Source organism: Catharus ustulatus, chromosome 1 (assembly GCF_009819885.2).
Source record: "Catharus ustulatus isolate bCatUst1 chromosome 1, bCatUst1.pri.v2, whole genome shotgun sequence".
Lineage (NCBI taxonomy): Eukaryota > Metazoa > Chordata > Aves > Passeriformes > Turdidae > Catharus > Catharus ustulatus.
Genome location: NC_046221.1, coordinates 13,293,612 through 13,315,528, shown reverse-complemented (window position 1 = coordinate 13,315,528; position 21,917 = coordinate 13,293,612). Strand labels below are relative to the sequence as shown.

Genomic DNA, 21,917 nt, shown 5'->3' with positions numbered 1-21,917 from the left:
TCATTTAAAAATGAATCACTAATAACTATTGGTAACTAATTTTGTGAATGGCAATTCTTAAATAACTACTTACCTCAAATCTACTTGTCTATGCAAAAATGTCCAGTGAGATGCCAAAATCCAAAATCCAGATGCTTGACAGGGTTTTTTCTCTTCTATCCATAAAACTTGTTGTCTACTGTAGGAAGAAATAAATTTGCTCTTACATGATTTATTTATTAGAAACTAATTTGTCTCTTAAATCTGTTTATATTCAAGATTCTTACAAATAGACCTTTTCATTATGTATTCTAATACTTTTCTGGTGATTGGAGTTAAACTCTCTTATCCTTTTTGACATTTTAAAAGTAAGTTTTTGCCCTTTTTTGACTTCTGGAATCTGTGTCGCTCAAGTTGCTAAAGACAATTGCTAATGGCTAATAAAATATTTTCAGTGTTCTCAATGAATTGCAACAGACTGAACCAACATAAAAACAACTACATTATCTATGTAGAGTCTCCTTGTTGTTATTTTTTTTTGCCTGATTTTCACTCTTTATGATTTTAATGGAGTTGGCTATGATATTAAAACTGATCTTTTAAGGAAAGGCTAAGGGAGAAAGATAATTGAACACTTTCAAGATAAAGTGATAATGCTGTAAGTATGATAGCCTGAGAGTATAAGCAAGGAGCAGTTGTGGAGAAAAAACAATCTCTTCCATTAACCCAATTTATATAGCTAGAAAACAGACAAGCATCTGCCTCTGTAATGGGGTTTGTGTTACTGAAGACTTTTTTGTTTTTTAATACTAAATTATTCCATTTAATGAAATGTATAACCACTCCTGTAACCCTGTCTGAGTCAACACTTTGGCCTATTTGCTAGTAATTAACTGTATTTTGTTGTTAACTATTACCTTTCTCTTCTTGATAAAGCACTTGAAAGTGTCTTCTCCTCATGATGTTTTTTCCCCTTTCAAATTCTGTCACAGATATGCTCCTGAGTATTTCTGCTGTTAGTTTCTGCCATCCTTTTATACTTGCATTCAGTAATTTGTGCTAATTCCATAGTAAATTTGATTCCTGGATATTGGATCATTGAGGAATGCATGATCAGGCCAGGCCAGTGTTCTAGAACACACTGTATGTCCTCTAGACAGACATAGCTGGCATTGTACAGATGCTGCTATACCTAGCATAGGATGGTCTCCTCAATTAAAGCAAAAGGTAAGAGGGCAAGAATTGCTTGTAGTGTAAAACAGCAAATGAGACATGAGGGCTGGTATTTTGTAATGAGAAATAAGAAGCATAGTGATAGTTTCTCTTTTAATGTATTTAATTTTGGTTCCTTGTAAAGCAATACTAAAAAATATTGAGAAATATAAAAATATTGCAAAGTACCTGAAGTTGTCTATAGGCAACTTATTTATTCCATAGGTTGTTTTTGGTTTTCATATGAAATATGAAGAAGGACTGAAAAAAAATTGCCTCAACATGTTAATAGCATTAAATACATATGTGGACTTTGAGACATAACTCCAGATGACACAGATTTTTTGGTCTATAAAGTTATGAAATTTGTGATCATGGAAAAAATGAAGTGTATTATAACAATGAATCATTTGGTAGCTGTGTGTTGTAGAGTCCTCCTCTGTGCACAAGTTAAAGTACGTTTAAAGTTCGGTAAGTGCAGAGTCACTGATGGCATCATAACCAAGTGAAGAGAACAGCATGTAGAGACACAGAATTCTTCTGAGCAGCTGTCAAGCTTCATTGCTGAAATGGCTGTTTTTCTGCTGTGTGTAAGAGATAGGGAACTGTATTTAAAGATAATGTTTTATTACACACTAGCTTTCGAATGGCAACTGGACACTGAGATATATTGGTCTAGTCTCACACCCTCATTTCATTTTTATCAGGGCTAATTGTGATGGTATTCTAAATACTCATGTACACTGCAGGAACCTGCTGGAGCGCCAATTCACCCCAAAGTAGTTTGTATAAAAGATGATACATATCTCCATATTAATATGGAATTTTAAATGTACATGTAAACATAGAATTCATAGAAATTCTCTTACAGCCAGTGAAATAGTCCACACTCAGGAATCAAAAGTCTGGCTCGACAGTTATAATTATTTATGAAATCTTGCAGACATGTTACCAGTCATCTCTGTTCATTGTGCTGGTTCTCTCCTGCTACCTCTCCAAACCTGGCCATCTTTCCCTTATTTTATATGTGAATGGAGAAAGAGAAAGAGGATTGTATTTCCATTGGTTTGTGTATCTGGCTCTGCTCTTCCTTTCCCCTTTCTCTTTCCAAATTTAGCCTCAATTTATTTTCTTGTGCTCAGTCAGTGATGATTTCTTGATGAAGCACTGGGCATGAAGATTTCATATTACGCATGTAAAGGATTACAAAAAGTTTAATACATTTAAATGTTTATTGTAATACACTAAGTGTATTCCTTGAGCTGAGGCTCAGGGTAGAATGATGTGTAACTCCCTGGAAAATTTTAACCTGCTCACTGGGCTCTACAACATAACTCCTCATTGAGATTGGCTCTAAAGAAATGTCATACTTTACCCATAACTTAAACTTGTCCATCCTTGACTTCACATCTGATAAACAAGGAATAAAATATATATTAGGAACAAGAGCACGTTTCAATCTACTGCAAGCATAGATCACTAAAGAGAATAAATCATAAGCCATCCAACCATGTTTTTCTCCTCCTGCTTCCTCTCCAAGCTCAATTAAGACTCAACATGTTTTTCTTCTTCCTAGTTTCCTTTTATCTGTTCTCCTTCTCATGTTTCCATGTCCTTCCCCCTATACTCTTTATCTGATGAGGGATAAAGAATAGTGCTGTGGGATAATGAGGTAATTCCTAATAGTGCTGGAAGTCCCAGACACCTGGATGATATATTTTTTTTCTATCCCAGACTGGGTCAGATAAGACCTTGGGTATTTCAGTGGTATGTTCAGGTTAAGTCAGTCCTTATGGGACCAAATAAAATTTCTGTGTACTGAAAAATATGCAAATGTCCATCTTTAGATATGGTGGTTTTGGTATGGAAAATTTGATTTACATGACTGGCTAGGAAATAGTCTATATGTGTAATGAACCAAAGTGTTTTACCTTTGTCTTCATCCCATCCAACACTTTACAGATGTCTAACCGCTGGCTCTCTTTCCTTGGCATATATCCAGTTCTGACTTGGCCCCGACTTACTCTCCATATGCAGTGGATACTCCCAATCTAGTGAATTTTTAAATAAAACTGCTTTGCATACACTGTGTAAATGAAATATTAACCCCTCTCATCCTTGCAACACAATGTTCCCACAAAAAACCCACCAAAATACCATTCCCAAGACTAATTTTTTCAACAGAGTCTAATCTAAATTAGTTCTCAAAGTTGTTTCCATATTTTTAATTTTATGTAGCCATTAGAATTGCATGATTATTTCTTTAAAAATTGGATTAATTTAGATTCAATAAAGCAATTATAACCAGCAAAGGGATTAACAATTAAGAGACCTCCAAAAAGGCTAATTACAGGGCTAGTAATTTAACTGACTGTGTGATGATTCAACTCAGATTCCAATTTCTTAAGCTTTTGTGTATTCAGTCTTCTCCCTGGTGCTTTAATAGCAAGCTTGCATGCAAATACTTGCTTCTCTGTGACTGAGGCCTGTGCTGCTTTGAGCCAAAATTGATTGCTGAAGTTACATGACTGAAGTGCCTCAGGTGAAAAAAAAAAAACCACTGGAAGTAAAACATCCAGTAGACAGCTATGTAAAATGTGCAACCTGACTGTTACTGGATGGAAGAAGTTCTGTAAATAAGGAAATTAACACTCACCCTTAAATGTCAAAAACATACTGCTGATAACATTTGGAGATAATTACAATTGCAAACCGTCAGCTACATGAGCATATGTGGTCAAATGCTTTTTCTTCCTTAGAGTAACTGCTCTTCAGCCAATATCAAGAGCTCACCCAACCATATTTCATTTAAGGGCATGGATGGCCATGACTGTGTAAAGTCCCTTCTGCTTTATTGTTCAGCTCTCTCTGCTGACATTAACTCTCACTACTCCACTGGAGTTGGTGGAGTCCTAGGGTTTTATACCAGTTGAGGTCACACATGTTTATGCAGTCAATAAACATAGAAACAATGATAATGCATTTGTATGCTGATTAAATAAGAAGTTTGAATTTGTTTAATACATGCCAAGATAAATACTGCCACTCTCATTTCCGTAAAACACTGAGGTTTAGGTTCTGACATGTTGAAATCAAGGACGTTTTCACTTAACCTCAGGGGGCTTTGGCTCAGAACCGCAGTCCAACCGTTGTGAAATACAGTTTATTTCTAGTCTTTTGTAGAATGTATTCCAGTAGTATTTTCTCTTATTTAGACCCTAATTCTGTTTGTTTTTCCTTATTTTCTCTTTGAAGAAAAAAAAAATCAAACAAGACAAAGCAGGATTACAAGTGTCTCTGAAGGGGATGTCATACAGCCAGTCAGTCATCATTTAGCAGCTCAGCAGTGCAAAAACTGACTCATGTCTCCCTTTTTCAGTTTTCATTGTCCTTTCCCCACCCTAAGACCTTGCAATCAACCCCAGCAAGTAACTGGTATTAAAGATCTCCTCTCGCTTTTTGAAAATGGAAGAAAAAATTAGCTTTTAATTTTTTTTTGATTGTCCCAGTTTAGTTCCTGAGTCTCGATGGGGCTGTGCAATCTGAAATTTGACCTTTTCAAATTGGATTTGAAGAATGAAATAACAGCAGAAAACCCTTTCTTCGCATTTTTGTTCATGTGCTTTGTGGCTGGCAATCCTACAGTATCCGAGAGTTCAATTAGGCAGTGTGTGATTGGCAGGTTCCTGAGTTAAATAGCTGGGATGGGATCATATACTTAAAATAGCTTTAAAAGAAAACCTGTAGACAGACAATCAGTCAGACAATCTTTTCAGGCGCTTGGAAAGCCCCTACTTTCCTAAGCACTTGCCCTGTAAACGATCTGGAAGTCTTGCACATAAAGTAGTTTAATATAAAAGCTTGCTCGGAGGCAGTGAACATGCAAACATACCCCTTGATGTAATATCTAGGGGGCATTTTTTGAAGTTTTTTTCAGAAGCATTGTTGTTGCTCATTATGAGTGTGACATCACTTCCCCTGACCTAGTGATATGTGTACTCTCTGTGCTCTGACTTTTAACTTTTTCAAGATCAAAGCTTCAGGTCTTCTGAATTCAAGCCCACCTTTCCTTTTGCTCTGTTCATTTCCAATATCTAGAGGAAAAATTTACCAACAAAGCAAGGAAAAAGAGACAAAAAATTTCCTGTCTTTCTCTGTGCTAGATTTTGCAACTTGTTGGTCTAAACTTCCCTACTTTTGTGCTGTTATACTCGGTTAGAAATCTCAGTTCTGAAGGCTGTGTATGTCTGGAAAAATAGGAAAGAATGTCTTGCTTTTCTGCTCTTGAAAGAGTCTCACTGTATACTGTACAATTTTCCATGTTTATTCACACAAATTTACAAAAATTAAGTTTTTGCATTGGGAATTTGAGAGTAAAGAATAACTTCTGATGCCCCCCCTCTTTCAACAAAACTTTTGTTTTGCTTTCCAACGTATAAACACTCTTTTCCCTTTGTATTGTAGCTCACAGTTGGAGCTTTTGACCAGCATGCAGAAAACCTCAGTTTAGCTCGTACATTCAGTGGATTCAAATCCAGGTTTCATCCCTCTGAAGAGTGCCCTGTTACTCCTCTAGACACTCTCTATCCCTTCCTTTAAAGCTTACAAAAAAACGTACAAAATCCCCTCATTGAGGAGGGTTGGATGCTTTCCCCACCAGTCCAGGTGTCACTTGGGAGGAGATGCACCTATAGGTTCACCCTCGTGGGTGCTCCTGTGGAGCTGGGAAGGATGGCTTGGAATCATCAACAGCAGAAAGGGAGAGACTGGACCAGAGCTCTCCCAGATCCAGTGAGTGCTCTGTGTAAAATACAGTATTTTATACATGATGCCATAGAATGCTCCTCATGAGAAGGGTTTTTCACTCCTGATCTGGAGCTCATGAAATCCCAGAGAAGGGTGGGATTTAGTGGCTGCATCTCCTTGCTCTGTTTCCCACCAGCTAGCTCTGAGAAGATCCTCCTCACCATGCAGGTTTTGGGATGGTTTCATGCTGTCAGGGAGGAGGCAGAGACCAGAAGATCAGAACACAGATGTATGGGGATTTTTTTTTTGTAAATCAGAGGTGAACTCACATATTAAACACTGCCAAGATTTTTGATATCCCCCTTGACCAAAATGTATTTAGGCAGAAGAGCAAGAAGTATGGCAATAAATGTGAAAGAGATCTCAATGTCAGCATATAGTAAATAAATTAAGGCCTTTTACTTCAGATAAGAGACACTGAAATAAAGACAATAGGAATATGAGAGAGGGCTAGAAAATCACTATCAGAGAAGGGGATAGATAATAATTTTCTACCATTTTTTTACAATACAAGAGCTGAAAATTACCATGTAACAAGAAGCCAGCAAAACAATACCTGGAACTTCTTCACACAAAGTGTTATGGAGACAAATAGATAAGTGGATTTTAATGTTTTATGCGTATATATGTGTGCACATATGGACATGCACACACACACAGACACAGAAATACATATATATGTAGCTACTAGATATAATAGGCCTGATTCAGTCTTTGCTAGGGGAATTCTCTATACCTCTGGTTGGAAAATGCTGCAGACACATCACAAAGTATTAGTCCTGCACTGTGTCTGGTTCTGTACTCTTCCCCTAAGCATTCCATGTGCTCTTTGTGACCCTCTGTTCTCACCTACACACAGTGATGAAAACTGAGTCACATAACAGCAGGTTCCTGGGCAGCATGATAGGACACCAGGAGAAGGAGCTAACAGGATGGTGCTACCAATACTGTGCAGACCTGTCTTTAGAAAGGACACAGGAAACCCATGAATGCAGCAGGCATTAAGGAAAACTGAGTTTGCAGGAATTGGGGCTGAGCTGAAGAGCTATTGAAGCAATTACAGTAATTTCACGAGTATAAGGCGCACTGGATTATAAACTGCACGTCTGGGTGTCGGCAACTTTTCGTTCTTTGTCCACATGTAAGCCGCACCAGATCATAAGCTGCACTTTCGTTTGCAGTGAGGATCCGCGTGCAACTTTCACAAAGTTGCCAATTAGTAACAGAATCACAGGATCGCGGGGTTTACTGGCTCGGCTCAGGGCCAGGCGGGCTCCGGCTTGGCTTGAGGCTGCTGCAGACTTGCACTTCCGGGTTGGCAAATTCCTGAACTTTGTACATGCATTGGCCGCTCTGGAGTATAAGCCGCACTTCTGGGTTCAGACCAAAATTTTAGTCAAAAGGGTATGACTTATACTCGTGAAATTACTAATTTCTAATGTCTAATTACTAATTTCTAATATTCTAATATAATTTCTAATACTAACTACTAAATTCTAATATCTGAAGACAAACTCTGCTCTTAGCAAAACAACCATAGGAAGCTTTTATAGGCAAAAGATTGGATTTCTAATCCTCCAGAGTAACTGACAATATACAGCCCATGGAGGATGCATAATGTTACTTTTCTCTCTCTTTCTTTTTCCTGAAGAGTTGGTTAAGCGTAAGTCTAAATTTCCTAACCAACAGAGGAAAGCAGACCATTCTTGAGACTTTCTCTGAAATGAAAGTTTTTAATGTTGATATGTTTTAGACAAGAAGACTAGGAATACAGGATGAGTATCTATATATCTTTATATGTCTCAATTTTCAGTTTAATATGATATTACAATATGAACAGCTTCAAGCCTATGAAAACTGTCTGTGTGGTACAGAATGAGTTAAAAAATAAAGGAAAAGGAAAACAATGAACTTATATTCTAAATGTCAATGCTAACTAGCTGAATTCTCTCTGAAGATCCAGATAACTACAGCAAACTTTGCAACATGTTATAGTATTAACAACCTGGTATGTAGTTAGACTGAGTTAGGAAGATCCCAGGCATTACCAAGAGATCTATGAGGCTAATGAAATATCACATGCAAAACTTCCAAGAACACCAGTATAAAAGTTTCCCTACTCTTTCTTATTCAAAGAACTCACTCTTAAGATAGATAGTACTGATTTCCAGTAGACTTGCAGGAAAATAAGCATGTGGCTTCTTCTGTAACCTGAGGACTAGCATAATCATAATTATTCTAATTTTTCAGAGGATTACCTCCATGAGGCTGCAGAGCCCCTACTGAATGGGAAATTCTCACCTGTCCAAAACAATAACCTGCAGTTTCAGGGAGATTAAAGAAAAAGATCTGGATGATGAAATTATAGTTGGCTTTAGTTGGATGTTTTTGCTTGTTCTGATTATAATAGGACATTATATTATTGAAGAATTAAAAAATAAAAACAATGAAGCATAGAGAGAGTCTAAGTATCTTGTTTTCCATAACTGGCAGGCATTAAAATATGTTCTAAAATACTTCTACCATTCTCTCAATGTGTTCCTTAGTGCATTCTTCACTTACTGATGTTATTTTTCATTACATGGTTTTATTCCTTACAGAGGACTGTATCTTAAGCCATTTGGGCAATTAATACAACCGTGCATGATCAACAGGAGGAACTAACCCCCCAATTTTGTAAGTCTTCTAGAAATAAATATATGGCATATATTTTCCACTTTTGATCCACTTGTGTCTGGATTGTGTTGGAGAAATCAAATTAATGTTGTGCTCCTATACAGCCACCAGGTCTTTTAAGACATAGCCTTAATAAACAAGATTTTTTACATTTTAGCCTAAACCAAGCATTTCAAATTTTAAAAATTAATTTCATCCTCAAGTGCCAGTTTCCTTCTAGCTCATTATTAAGAAAACCTTTTGGTATCCGTCCCACACCACTGCATTGCAGACATCTAACAATACAAACCTCATCCAGGGTTCATAGACAATGTCAGGTCACAGGTGGGAATCCTGATGAAAGAAATATATTATTTTGTTCCATACCAGGGACTCTGATACAGTCACTTGGTTTGTTTGTTTCAGTTTGTTGTGCACATTCTGTGTACTGTAATAGTAAAAACGAAAATGACTTTTTGTTATCCTGCCTGCTTCTAGAGCATTTGGGAAGAAAATAAAAATTACACTCTTCCCTAGCAGAAAGGGGTAAAACACAGGAAGGAAGCAAGGAGTTGGGACAGCAGTATGGGGTATGATCTGCAACAAGGATCAGATTCAAAACTAGTATTTAGAAGTGATGAACAGAAGAATAATTGTCTGGAGACCAAGTGAGGTAGGGTCAATGTAGGAAGTCACTGAAACTTGCTGGCTTGCAAATAAGGACCGTCAAAAAAATCCCCTCAGTAAAACAAAAAACTCTGCAAAAGCATCCCCTTCAAACTCTCCCCGTGAAGGAGTGAAATAGCTTCCAAAGGTTTTGCTTTACTTATCTCACCCAGCAAATCTGAGTAATCTCCTTTTAGAGAATATCATTCCAGTTTGCTATTGTGGGGATAAATCAAGCTTAGGGTTGGAGACTGGAGTCCTGTTGGTATCACAGAATCACAGAATTCACAGAATCACTAGTTTGGAAGAGACCTACAAGATCATCGAGTCCAACCCATGCCCTAACACCTCAACTAAACCATGCCTCATCCAGTCTTTTTTTAAACAGGTATGGTGACTCCACCACCCCCCTGGGCAGACAATTCCAGTACTTTATCACTTTTTCTGTAAAAAATTTTTTCCTGGTATCCAACCTATATTTCCCTTGGTGCAGCTTAAGACTATCTTCTAGCAAGTTCCATTGCAAGGCAAAGTGTGAAGGAGTTCCATAGCAGGTCCTAACACCTATGACAGTCAATTTATCAGCATTACTATAATGTCAGTTTTCCACTGAAAGCTTGGTTCCATAATAATTTACCAGATTTTCATATTTCTCATGTCTGTACTAAGAGGTAAATTTCTAGCTGTTTCTTGCTCTTGCATGTGCTGCAGGTTAAATACATGTCAGCTGTATAATCTGCAGGTAGGGCAGGAAGTTTTGTGGTGTGCCATATTATGGACAGGCACTGCATACAATAGGTTCTGAAATTCCTTACTGTGTTTGAGAGATTGAATGAATTCTGTAAAACATAAGGTCATTTCTGAACTCCCTAGAAACCTGAGCAGGGCTAGAGCAAAAGTCAGCTGTAGAGCAGGTGACCTGAAGTGGCAGAGACCTCTGGATGAAAAGGATGCTCAGAGCTGTCAGTGAGGGAGGAAGAAGAAAAGCTTTCACAGGGCATGTCAGAGGACTGGTTCACTGGGAGAGAAGTGAGATAACTGGATACCTTGGTGCAAATCCCGCTTTTGTTAACATACAGTTACATGTTTATACTCATCCTCACTTCAGTTATCATCCTTCAATAAGTGAGTGGTGTTTAAAACTCAGGAGCATAACCAGCCCCAGAGAAACATTATTGCTGAAACTCAGTTCTCGTGTCTGCCTTTTGCTTGGTCATGTCTCATTAGAGCCACTTGAGTCCCCACCAGCCTGAATGGAACAGGAATAGGAGAATGGATTATTTTATGTGGAAAACTATTTCACAGTAGACTATACAGCTACACTTTCATACTTTCACACAAGTCTATCCCCAGCTCTCATGATTTTACAAAGGTTTCCCTATGTTCCTCTCGCAAATGATGTGAAGCAATGTTTTGAGTGAAGAAAAGAGCATTTAACTGAAGACTTTCCTTGCAGTGAGGGTTGGCCAGTGTTTTAGTGGAGGTAATTTAATTTCTTCTGGACTGGCTGTGTACTGGGTGCTGCAAAGCCCCCCTTTGTGCTCTCCAGTGGTGCTGACCTCACCAGCACGGCGCTGCTGCTGCTCCAGCGTGGCCATGAGGAGCTGCAGTCTGCATTTAGTGACATTCAACACAGATGAAGAGCTGCCATACAGGAAATGCTGAGGATAGAAGTGACTTTTTCTTATTGCTTTTTTTGAGAGAGGCAGCAGTGCTGGGCCCCTTCCATTGTACACACCAGAGCACGTAGCAACTGCTCAGGCTATTGATCAAATGAAGAAATGCTGTCAGCCCCTTGAAGTCGGAACCATTAAAAGAGATACATGTGGCAGGAAAGTACAAGTCCAGCCATGCACATCTCTGTGACTCACATGGAAGCTCTTCCAACTCCATAGACTTTTTGAATCAATTTAACTTTCAGACATCAAAACGTAGACAAAAAATACAAACAGAGAGACTATATGAAAAAAGTAATTGAATTATAAGAATGCATCATATTACAGTATTTCAATCACATTCCTGCCACACAGGGAGCCAGTCAGAAAATTTCCTATGTTTTACAACCTATTACATGTACTTTGCACTTCAAACTATTCTATGAAACACCTGATATCCTGAAAAATGTTCCAAAAATAAGATCAGGAAGTGAGCTTATGTTGTGGGTTTTGGAGCTCAGCAGTGGGAAGAGGTTTGTTGGTATTTCTGTACCTCAGGTCAAATTTTAAGGAGTAGTAAAAATGGCTCCTGGAGCTCAATTTGTATTATTTATTTATAATTAGTATGTGATTTTTTCTTAAGTACCTTTGTAGTACTATTGCCTCTTCTGTCCTGCAGCCTACACGTACATATTCCCATTAGTTTTCTGACCACATCACACAAATCAGCTCCTTTTCCATTGTACCTGTTCCTATTTCACAGCTCCACTGTAGCTTGCTGTCCTCTCATTGGGTTCTTTTACTTCTCGTCTGTCATCTCCCAGATCTCAGCTCCTGGGATGTGCAGACACCTGGGTTGTTACCATTACATCTGTACTATGGAGTGATCTCATATCACACCTTTTCCTCAGCCAACAGCTATATTTTTGGGGACTGGTCTGTATTAAAAATTCTCTACAGTCTTTTGCTGGTCCTTATATGCCAGTACCACCACTTAATTCCTTCCTGTCAATTTGCTATAAAAAGTTTTAGTTTGGCATGGGAATCTGTTGCCTTATAGCTCCTTTATCTAAAAGGAAAAGCATTTTCAAGTCCTCATTACACATTAAAACCTGTTTTCTTTTCTATCTGTAATCTTTACTATCATCAAATTGAAAAAGTTCACTATTCAAGTCGGTACCTCATTCAGGGATATATTTTGCATGAAAAGCACAAATCAGAATTCATTTACAAAGTCCGATATGTTATTCTCATCTCGAGGTTGGACTCTTTCAGAGACAGTAACATACACCAGAGCCTCTCATGTTATCTTGTTACTATGGAAACAGGGATGCAGAGCAGTTTTGGGTGGAGATCTGTGACATTTGAAAGCACAGTATAAAACTGATACTCCATAGCCTGCATTTTTATTCATCCTTAGTGCTATAGAGTAGCATAGCATAATAGTTGTGATAGTTATCTTGTTCATGTATATGGGTAAGTAATATCATGTAGAAGAGGAAATAATAAAAGAAAGGAAAGTTTGAGACTGAATAGGGAATAAGGAATCAGACCTTTTGCCACTGATTTATTGTATGTCTTTGGAAAATACTTTTGAGCAAATCAGTCTTGTCTCAGTTCCGCAGCTGTAACATGCCCTCTTTTTCATTCTCCTCTTGTTTTCTTTATTTAGGTAACAAAACTTTCAATGTAAGAATGCTTCCTGCTGTGGTTTTAGAGTGCATGGCACAATTTTGGGAAAGGTTTCATTAGGCAACAGGAGTACAGAAAAAAACCATAATATATCTACTATAATAGAGATATAAAAAGACTTTGTGCTGGTAGAAGCAAAGCCTAGGCTATAAACAAAATTGTTTTACATGGTAGATGGCTTTAATTCTATGGAGTTGGAGATGTCAGTGGAATAAATATTTATGACCTGTGGAAGCAACTAAGAAGAACAGAAGGTGATAATGCAATGTGATATGTAACCATGAAGAATAACACTGCATTCTGAAGTTTGTGTGCAGGAAAACTCATCTGCTTTTTTTCTAATTATAAAAATTGGTGTCATGGCAGAACATCATCTTCTGCTAAACAATTTGCCATGCTTGTATCTGTAGACCATCCTAATTTCCCTATCACAACTTCTCTGACTTTTAACATGGAGATGTTTCTGATTTTTTTTGTTGCAAGCACAGACTTTGTCAACTGAAGCTTCCTGTTGGAGCTGGTCGTTGAATAATAATTCTTATTAAGGAAGATATTCATGGAAGTATTTATTTATTCACTATTACTATTATTTATTACTATTTAGTCTTCCTCATAGATTTTGTATTTCCCAATGAAATACAGCAGATATAGAAAAAAATTTAGTAAGAGAGGTTAATAGGAAAAATATCAGCTCAATGAATGATAAGCTTACTGTTTACACATTCGTATTGTAATGCCTGGAAAGTGGAACCACAGATCAAGCTTCATTTTGGTAGATGCCAGACAAACACTGACTAAGACAAGGGACCAGCTACTGTGTTCCAGTGATTCAAACTTAGAAATTAAAATATCAAAGCAGGGTGGAACAGAACAAAAAAGGGCATTTGAACTTCAGCCTCTCTCTTTTCTTGCTACTCTTAGTTTACACGAGGTCTGTGCCAGATTTGTGTTTTCCATGCTGATAAGCCTTCATCTCCAATTTCTGGCAGCAATTCTGAAACGACACTCTTTGAAATACTTCAGTTGCTTTCTGCTACGGCAACTATGAATTAACTGATGACTGATGGTTAAAAGGATTGTTGCCTGCATAAAGGTGTTTTGTTACTTTGAATTCAGGGGAGACCTTACTATCTATACTAATTTCTTTATTTAGACTGCTTGTTAGTTCTCATGGTGTAGGGTTTTCCACAGATAGCAGATTGTTGGCCATGCCCAGATTCTTCAATCCTGGAAGAGAGTCTGAGCTCTTAATGTACCCACATATCCCATCCCATTTTCTCTTCTGGTGAAACATGTGTTTTAAAACATAAAGTGTTTAAAACATAAAAATGGGTAGGTTTTTTTTTTGTTTTTTTGGTTTTTTTTTGTTTTTTTTTGTTTTTTTAAAGTGGCTGTCCTATCTGTATAATTATTATGGCTATTTCTCTCAATACCAGCATCTAAAAGTCTTGGAGAAAGTCCAACTCAGCCTTCTTAATGTATCAAAAATGTATAGATTTCTGATGTAACACAAAAGAAAAAAATGGTAAATGAGAGACACTGATAAGGTCAGAGAGGTGAGGCTTGGATAAAGGTATGGTATGCAGAAGTAATTTTGGTTAAGAAAAGTTCTCATGCTTGGGCTATGGGATCAGTCTATTACTGAAAGTTTGCTGCTGCCCAGCACACTTAAAAATTGTCCTGTGCTTTAGATGTAGATAAATACTAATTTCTAAATTTCATACAGTAGCTTATATGTCACAGGAGAAGGAATTTGAACACTGGAGTGTTGTACATGATCTCTCAAATAAATTACTTCACTAACTGAATGACGATATATTCTTTTGTTACAAATCCCTTTTATTTACTGTGGTCAGGAAATTCCCCAAGAATAACAGGGGCAGTAATTTCACGATTATAAGCCGCACTGAGTATAAGCCGCACTTCTGGGTTTCAGCAACTTTTCATTCTTTTTCCATATATAAGCCGCACCTGATTATAAGCCTCATGTTACAATACAGGGTGTGTGATAAAAGGTATCTATTCTATCACCATCTGTTGAGGGTGGGGGCAGTGATCCTTATCTCAACAGCAGATATTCTGCTAATGGGTCATCCATTGAAACCAGGCAGAGCATTGTTCTTTATCTTTTCACAACCCATCCTTCCTCCAGGGAGTCATTTTCTGCTAATGGCCCATTGAGTCCCACTGTGTGACTGATAAAATTACTGCATCCCATTGGAAGTTGCTCCAGCCAGGGGGAAGAGCCCAACATTTCTTACCAAGATAAAAACAGAGGTTTTGGGACACTAAGGTAGCCCCTTTCTCCACTGGACTCCAGAGGGAAACCGGATTTCTCCACATCACCACTGGACCTCTGGAGGGAAACTGCATCTTGTACAGGAGCACTGCTCCAACTGAATCACATCTGTCACTGCAGGAGGATGCAGCCACCATTTAATGGGACTGCTGCCAACACCCTGCCTGGTGGGGTGTCAGGTTGTACTCTGTCAGGGTTTGGAGTTGGTTTCTTTGTAGCACTGTATTTCTATTTTAATTTCCCTAGAAAATAACTGTTATTCCTAATTCCCATATTTTTGCCTGAAAGCCCCTTGATTTCAAAATTATAATAATTTGGAGGGAGGGGGTTTACATTCTCCATTTCAAAGAGAAGTTCCTGCCTTTCGCAGCAGGCACTTGTCCTCCAAAATAAAACAGCAACTTTTTGTTCTTTGTCTGTATATAAGCCGCACCTGATTATAAGATGCACTTTGGGTTTGGACCAAAATTTTAGTCAAAATGGTGCCGCTTATAATCGTGAAATTACTGTATATATCTTCTGAAGTTTGTAACAAAAGTTAGTTCATACAGGTGGTCCCAGTCCTTCCACACTGACCCAAATCCTTTGTCTTGGTCTACCACACAGTAGTGGGTCTTCATCTTCTCTAATTTCAGGCATTTTAATATTAGACATCTACACTGAGCCAACTCAGCTGTGTTACACTTGCCTTAGACACCTATGATGGGATGACATGTGCTTTCTTTTGAACTTCCTTAATTTGAGTCTCTGTTTATAAGTGGATGAGATGAATTCCCACAGTATGCTTTATTACAAACATGTTTATGCTCAGTGCTTTCTTTGTATGCATATTTACAGGTGTCTGAAATATAAAGGAAACCAAATCAAATATATTCTTTGCTTACTCTGCCAAAATTTGTTAAATAATATCCTGGAATAATGCAGAGACATGGATCTGATATTGTTAGAAATTATTTTTAAATACAAAATCTTGAATGGATATGTTTTGCTTAATGGCTCATATTGTGATCCTGAAAAAGGCCATGAAATCTAGGCAATTCTACTATCCTGAAAGTAAGTAAAATGTAATGCCTGGAGAGATAGGAGAATGTCTTGATTTAGAAAAAGCTGAGAGGCAGAGATTGATGTGTTTATGCACTATATATTCAGCACTTGACATGCTTGGTGATGTTTTAATAAGAAACCTCACCATATATTCTTCATTTTCTCTCTTCTTTATTGCTGAGACATAAATTTCCAATAAAAGGAGAGGGCATGCATGTTTTCTATTAGCTCCCAATTGCTGAGTCAGCAGTACAATCTACTTGGCATTGATTCTACTTTCAGCTGCAGTAATAGTAATTGAAAGAAAAATAGTGTAACTTCAGTGGATTCAGAGCAAAATTGTTGTGACTGAGCTCCCGTGGCTCTGCAAGCAGCCAACCTCAGCCTCAAGGTATCCATCCTGCAAGAAGTGAACTGGTCTGTTTGGTGGTGAATGATTTTTTGCACTTGATCCATCTTCATGTGAGAAGCTTGGACCAACACCACTTTGCAGGGGAGCTGCTGACTCTTCCTCTGCAGGGAGCTGTGGAGCTTGAGTGGAGCAGGGCTCTCAGAGGAGCATTAAGAGACTGATTGCTATAGCAGCCTTGGATTGAGGCTCAAGTGTCACAGGAGACATATGCTGAATGTTTCTGCAGGGTGTTTCAGAGGGACTCAGGAAATGCCATAGTTATACATTTATGTGCTTTCCTCATCCTTTTGTTTTAGCTGAAATCCAAAGACATCTGTCTGTCCTATCTCCCAAAAGTGTTGTCTGATTTTACAGTGGCAAAATGCAAAAACCTTTTGAGATAGAATAGAATTAATTTAGCCCCTTGAATGATGGGATAAACATCACGATTTTTCCTTCAGAACATGATAAAAGTTATGACAGGCTTAGAAAGGGGAAGGATGAAAATAGACTAAAGAGTAACCTGTATTTGAATCTCAGCCTCTGTGAGTGCTAACAAAGATCAGGCTAAAGCCAGTATTTGAGAATAGTTTTTTTTTCACCAAACCTGTGGTAAGTGGCAACCCAAGATCCATGCAGCTCTAGATTTCAAGTGCAACTATAGACATGACTCTTTGACACAGGCCAAAAATGAACCACAGGGTTTTGAGACTTTGCTAACTTCGCTAATAACTGCTCCAGAGGATGGCTGGTCTCTGACAGAGCTGCTGTGCTAATTTTCCCAGGCTGAGCACTCACCTCATTTTTCTTTCAGGTAGTAGATGTAATGCCTTTCAAACTTTTGCAAATCCATAGCACTTCATTACTAGACCTGGGCTTTGGTGATTAATTTGTTGCAGCAATGAGGTGCTGCCTGAAAAAGGACTTCTGAGGAGCAAAGCAGCCCCAGTAAGCAGCACTTGACTGTGCAAGTTTTCTTTTGTTGCTGTGGTATTCATCCATGTGGCTGGTCTGGCAGGAAATTAAGAGAAATGCAGTGATAAACATGAAAGATAGAAAGACTAACAGTCTTGAAAAGAAATAAGTGACTGTTCTTTATAGTGCCTTGAAAACTTTAGGACCTATGTTTTTCCAGATATAAACAGATTCTTACGACTTGAAATTTTAGCTCACTGAGCTGGGAGAAGTGATTGTCTTGCACAGTGGTACTTTTAATGTCTCTTCAAAGGCCATTGCTTTACTTTGTCATATTTTCTTTGTGATTCCTGTACACAAAGTTATGTAAATTCTGAGGCAATAACATTCTGTAAGGCACTCAGGTCAGCGAGATTCAGATAACACACAATAGCTATAGCCCAGCAAGGTATAGAGGAAATGAAAAGTTGAGGTAGCTCTGGACACTGGCTTGTGCAAATGGATTGTGCTAAATTCCTTTGTTGAAGTAGGACACAATATGTAACAAAAAGAGTTTTCACTGCAAAAGAGATTATAATTATTTCTGTACTTACATAAAAATGTAGCCTCCTTCTTTAGGATACAGAAAGTTTCAGGTGTTTCACAGTGTGTCTGAGAGCAGCAACAAAGAAAGGAACAATTTAATTAAGAGGGAATTTATGTTTTATTTCAGTAGACTTGTAAAACAAATTTCACTGACCTTATACAAGAGCAGTCTTTGAAGGGCAAACTTTGTTCTCCTCCTTTCCTTTGCTAACCTCTTGAAGAAGTCATTAAATATTCATTCCAGTAGTTATTTTTTCTCCACTTTAGAGTGTTTTACCTTCTTGCAGGTGAGAATTCTAGTACCAAGAGTAAACTTTTTATTGTTTGTGTATATGGCACTTCCACTGAATAGTAATGAACAGAGAGTGTACTGAAAGCTAAAATTTATTCTGGATTTTAGGTTCCAGGGCCTTCAATTATTCTTTACTATAAACATGTCCTGCAGTTGTTTTCATGCTACAGCTTCATCTGTGGGCCATGTGCCATCAAGGTGGTACAGAAGCTGTGACTCAAAAGGCCCCTGTTACTACCAAACAAAATTATAAGCACAGAATAAATAGAAAAGATGTGTTGCCTGATTTAAAATGTAGATTTTCATGTATGGCTGTGCTCCTTGGTTTACTCTGGACCTGGGAAATTACCAACTTGGGATAAGAAAAATCTGGTGTAATCTAAAATCAAATGTAAAGGAAGAGAAAAATGTCTTATGAGGTTTTCAGTCAGCCTTTTAGGTGTTAATATGTAAGTTAATACTTTCATGGGCCAAACATTGATTATTTCTTAATTGATGTTGATTGGTCATACAGAGAATTGGACCAAAATTCTAGTCTGTACATCACCTGGCACATTTGCTGATTATCATCTTTTTCAGTCAGCACAAATATTCTGCCTGTGATGGTAAATAGACTTTGGAAAGTACTCTCCATTATGAAAGGAAAACATTCATTTTTGTTATATCTCTTCTCAGGGGAAGAATACTGAGATACAGAGTCTACACTTCAGAAGGGAGGCTTTGTGTCCTTATTTTACACTTATAGAGACAAAGATAGAAGGAAAAGAGTTACATCACCATAGCAGCTCAAATTTTGTATGATTAAAGCCAGCCTCTATCTCTACTAATGGCTTCTACAAGTACACAGCAAATCAGGCCAGGTGTGCTCCCTCTTCACGAAAGAGTCCTGCAGAAGGACCACAAACAGAGAGCAGTGAGCTGGTTCCCTATTTCTGAAGAAAAGGAACTCATTGTATCCTCTTTTGGACACTGGTGGAGGTCCAAGAAGGGTTGTGCTTCAGTGTTTTTAAGGAAAATGCAAAAGAAAAGGTGAGACTGTCTTTCTGCTAACTTTTGTACCAAGGAGAGGTGATAGCAGAGTACTATAAATGCCTTTGAGGAGCATCTCAAAAAACACAAACATGCCTTATAATAGAGCCACTCCTGAGATTTATAAGTGTTGGATGTGACCTAAGTGTTTCATAATGTGGGCTGCATCTCAATACAGATCATGCCCCTCCCATCCATGGACACAGAGCCTTCTTCCTTTCCTCCCAGAGATCAAATAGGATATGTATGGCAAGCTCAGCAGTTCTTGGCATGGAAAAGCACTATGTAATAAATAAGTAATAAATTAATATATAATTAAAGCTTCTTTTAATGAAAGTTAGCACCTGAAAGGAGGTGGAGAGACAGATGTATGTGACCAGGAAGCTCTCTGTAGACCTGCAGCGACCACTTTGCAGAGGTTTATGCAAAAACCAGAAGCTTACATTATAAAAATGACCTATTCTATCTCTTAACAGATTTACACAGTCAATGCAGGACTGACACTGCTTGGAATGTAATTATGTGGCCTGAAATCCTTGTGTGACAGTGCAGACTGCAGTCCTGTGGTCCACTGGCCAAAGGTGCAACTCTGAAATGACTATTTGACTTCACTCTTTCTTAGAACTAGTGTGCAGTTTTTGTTAAATACAGGTCAGGAGATCATTATATGAATGACTGCCTGTTGGGACTGTTCCTGCCTTTTCTTTAGGCAGAATTTTTTTTGCCACCGTTGGTTTCTGTCTATTTATGTTTCTGTAACATAAAGGCAGGTATGCTAAGGTAAGGGCAGCTGCAAGCTGTTCAGTTTTTTGCCTGCTCTCTGGTTTCTGAAAAGTTACTGGAACAAAAATTGGTAAATGTTGTATGCTCCTTGCTTCTTATTATCTAGTTTTGCTCAGATATTCAGTGCATGGAATAAGTATGTAGATTTTTGGTAGGGAATCTGAAGGTGTAAGTGGTTGCATTAATTCACGATCTTCCTTTCTGCTGATTTGCCTTGCTCTGTGCAGAGAGGGGGTTTAGTGTACTCATAATGGCTATGCTTTTAAATAGGTATATATACAAGTGACTGAAAGAAACTTCACCTTTACACATTCAACCTAGTTCAGCCCATGTATTAATATTCCTTGCATTTTCTTGTGCTTCTCCTCAGAGAGTAGATTGAAATTAAAATTCTGCCAAGGTTAGGTAGCAGAAAGGATTAGTGAGCTGGGTCTTCACCTCTAGAGAGAAAGGTGACATGAAAATGATTGGACTGGACACATCCTTATTCTGGAAACTATTTGTATGGATAAAAAATTCTCCATGCAACTGACAGCTTGTGCTGAAGAGATATCCAGGACCAAAACAGTAAAAAGGCTGAAGGTCAGGATTGAAGTGCAGCACATTGAGAAGGTTATGCAGACTTTGTGTGTTTATCTCAAGCTATTAGCATTTCATTTTCAAGATCAACTCTTTACTGGAAAAACTTTAAAACTATTGTGCCCAATCCTCCCACACAAATATCTTTTCAAAAGCTCTGAAGTAGGAAAAAAATCACCAAACCCAAACCCAAAAAATTGGTCAATGAAATAAAACCCTCCTTTTTCTCATATCTCATAACTTTGTAATTGAAAGGCTAAATGTAATATCTCATTTTTGAGGAAGAACTTCAATGGGATTTTCTCTTAGAAGAGGAGAGAAATATCTGAGCAATAAAAAATGAGCACTGCACTACTTAATTTCATGCCTGTGTCAATTTTAGGAATTGAATATTTGGCCTAAATTGTAAGGAGGAAGATAACTATAGTAAGTAGACAAAGGGGACCAGTAAGTGTAATTGAAAGAATGTCCTTGCCTGCATAACTCACCTTGCAAATCTTTCACAAAAACCAGCAGTAGGTAAGCTTTCAGAATTTGCCCTTGCATTTCGCGCTGCCATATTGTTATTGTATGGAAAAACTGGGGCATTCACATGTTATATACACAGTCCATTAAACTTATGTGTACATAAATATATAGAAATGATACCCAAACATAGCCCCACATCGTCATCACCCTTAAATACAGTATCTCCACTGTTTGATTGCTATTAGCAGGAAAACCCCACCAACAGTGCAGTAATCCATGCTTCTGAAAAATGTAAATGTCAATTTTTGGTCTTTAAAAATTATTAAGCCTAGCAAAAGATAGCAATTTCCAGTGTTTGCTTGCTTGGTAAGATGCAGGAGAGTGAGCATTACTCCTGAGAGCTGCCATTGGTTAGCTGGAGGGAAAATGGATATCAATTATACATAATCTAAGAAGCCTCTGCATAATAATCAGGCCCAGTAGGGGCTTTGGGGCAGCTTCGTTATTCTCTTGTAAACACAAGAGCCCAGATAGACATGTCAGTCAGGAGTAGCGGCTGCAATTCCTCCTTTTTAACACCTTCACATTCTATTGCTTCAATATGCAAACAAGGCTGTTTAGCCGAGGGTTGAGGCTGTGCTAATGAGCTCCCTGCACTAACCCTGAAGTAAAAAGGTTCTGTTTCACAGCTGCTCAGAGACTAGCTCCTCTGGGCATGCTCAGGTATTGGAAAATAATTCCTTTTAAACTGAGAAACGCCAATCAGGATTTCTTGCATTCTCTTCTCTTTTCTCAGCGTGCTAATGCAATTACCTCCTAACTTGTGAACTTTTTATGGTGGTGAAAAAATGTTTTGTCTTTGAATTA

The 21,917-nt window shown here is 38.0% G+C and overlaps 1 long non-coding RNA gene across 1 annotated transcript in view; it reads left to right on the top strand.

The window, feature by feature from the left end:
• The window catches only part of LOC117005645, an 82,260-nt gene that overhangs the window by 11,259 nt on the left and 49,084 nt on the right, over positions 1 to 21,917 (top strand). The window lies entirely within an intron of this gene.